Genomic DNA, 2,691 nt, shown 5'->3' with positions numbered 1-2,691 from the left:
TTACTTAATAAATTACTCAGCAAATTTTCAAAAACGTTCCAGTAAATTCTCAATATATTACTCAGTACATTCCCAATAAATTACTTAGTAAATTACTCGGTAAATTTTCAATAAATTCCAATTAAATTACACAGTATATTCTTAGTAAATTCTTTGTAACTTCCTTTGTAAATTCCCATTAAATTCTTAGTAAATTTCTTAGTAAATTCCCAGTAAATTACTCAGTAAATTCCTAGTAAATTATCAATAAATTACCCTGTAAGTTCTCATTGAATTACTTAGTAAATTCCCAGCAAATTCTCACTAAATTCCCAACAAATTCTCGGTAAATTCTAACTAAATTACTCAATAAATTACTAATTAAATTACTCAGTAAATTCCCAGAAAATTTTAATTAAATTACTCAATAAATTCTCAGTAACTTACTTGGTAAATTCTAAGCAAATTACTCAGTAAATTTCTAGTAAATTCTAAGTAAAGTACTCAGTAAAATTCTAAGTAAATTCTCAGTAAATTACTCAGTAAATTTCCAGAAATTACTCAGTAAATTACGCTGTAAATTCTCAGTAAATTCCCATTTAATTCTCTGTAAGTTCCTCAATAAATTTCCAGTAAACTCTCAGTAAATTACTCAATAAAGTCCAAGTAAATTACTCTGCAAATTCCCAGCAAATTCTCAATAAATTACTTAGTAAATTCTAATTAAATTACTCAGTAAATTCTCTATAAATTCTAACTAAATTACATAGTAAATTCCTAGTAAAATTTTTGTAAATTTTAACTAAATTGCTTAGTAAATTACTAACTAAATTCTTAGTAAATTACTGAGTATATTTTTTTGGATAAGTAATTACTAAGTATCTTCCTTAGTAAATTCCCAATAAATTTTCTGTAAAATACTCAGTAAATTCTCGGTAAATAATTTAGTAAACTCTCAGTAAATTCCCAGCAAATTACTCAATAAATTACACGGTAATTCTAAGTAAATTCCCAATAAATTTCAGTAAATTCCACAGTAAATTTCCAGTAAATTGTTAATAAATTACTCAGTAAATTCTAATTAAATTATTCAGTAAATTACTCAGTAAATTCTCAGTAAATTACCCATAAATTCTTAGTAAATTCAAATTAAATTACTTAGTAAATTTCTAGTAAAATCTCAGTAAATTCCCAATAAATTTTTAGTAAATTACTCAGTGAATTCTTAGTAAATTTCTCAGTAAATTCTCAGCAAGTAACTCAGTAAATTCTTAGTAAATTACTCAGTAAATTCTCAGCAAATTATTTAGTAAATTCTAAGTAAATTAATCAGTAAATTCCCAGTAAATTCTCATTAAATTCTTAGTAAATTACTCAGTAAATTACTAATAAATTCTCCGCAAATTACTCAATAAATTCTTCGTAAATTACTTAGTAAATACGCAGAAAATTCTTAGTAAATTTCCAGTAAATTCTCAAAAAATCACTCGAAAAATTTCCAGTAAATTACTCGAAAATTCTCAGTATATTACTCAGTAAATTGTCAACACATTACTTAGAGAATTTTAGAAAATTACTCAGTACATTATGCAATAAATTACTTAGTAAATTTTCAGTAAATTCCTAGTAATTTACTCAGTAAATTACTCAGTAAATTTTCAGTAAATCCCCAGTAAATCACTTAGTAAATTTCCAGCACATTACTCAATAAATTCCAAGTAAATTCTCAGTAAATTACTTAGTAAATTCTCATAAAATTCTCAGTAATTTACGCAGTAAGTTCCTCAGTAAATTCTCACTAAATTCCCAGTAAATTACTCAATAAATTTCCAGTAAATTCTCATTAGATTACTCAGTAAATTCTCGGTAAATTCCCCACAAATTCTCAGTAAATTCTCGGTAAACTTTACCCAGTCAACATCCCTATGATTTTCTCGCATCAACATCCACCATCTTCTTGCCTCGTCTTCTAGCATAAAAGTGGCTAGAAGCACTTCTGAGTCTCTGAACAGGGGAACACTTCGAATAATTTCTCAATGCCGAGGACCCACGCTTCGGCTTTCAACGGATCTAATCCTCCATCAAACTGTGGTGGTTTCATTTTCTTGAATTCCTTAGTGAGAGCTATAATCCGGTCATCATTCTGATGATCTGGCACAGGTGGTGCCGGAGGTGGAGGTGGCGGGTGTGGTTGCTGCCATTGTTGTTGCCACTCCTGTTGCTGTCTCAAGGCTTCTGCCATTTCTTGGATCAGTCTTTCCATTCTGTCCAGTCTGGCAGTAGAAGATTCCTCTAACTCATCACCTCTGGTTCTCACCATCTGATTAAACTTGCATTATATTTTACACAAAGGATTCACCAGTGTGCATATACTAAGAAGCACATATTCTCAGATAATTTATAATGCAAGTAATTCACAACTTACACATATAATTGTTCATATCAAAACATTTAAGCATGTAATCAATGCTTCTAAATTCGTGTTTATGAATGCATCCTAGATCTTCTCTAGACGCTTATTGCTCTTTTGGACAAGTGTGTGAGTTATTAACTCGTGCTCTGATACCACTCTGTCACGACCCGAACCCGCCCCCATGGGTTAAGGACGTAACCGGCCAGTAATCCTGAGATTACCTACGGCCTCAAACCAGAATAGACATAAGTCAACAGAGTAGAGGGGCCAAACGGAAGCAATAATCAATAACTTTGTCC

Source organism: Camellia sinensis, chromosome 11 (genome assembly GCF_055761805.1).
Source record: "Camellia sinensis isolate YWXY chromosome 11, ASM5576180v1, whole genome shotgun sequence".
Classification (NCBI taxonomy): domain Eukaryota; kingdom Viridiplantae; phylum Streptophyta; class Magnoliopsida; order Ericales; family Theaceae; genus Camellia; species Camellia sinensis.
This window is presented reverse-complemented; position numbering follows the sequence as displayed.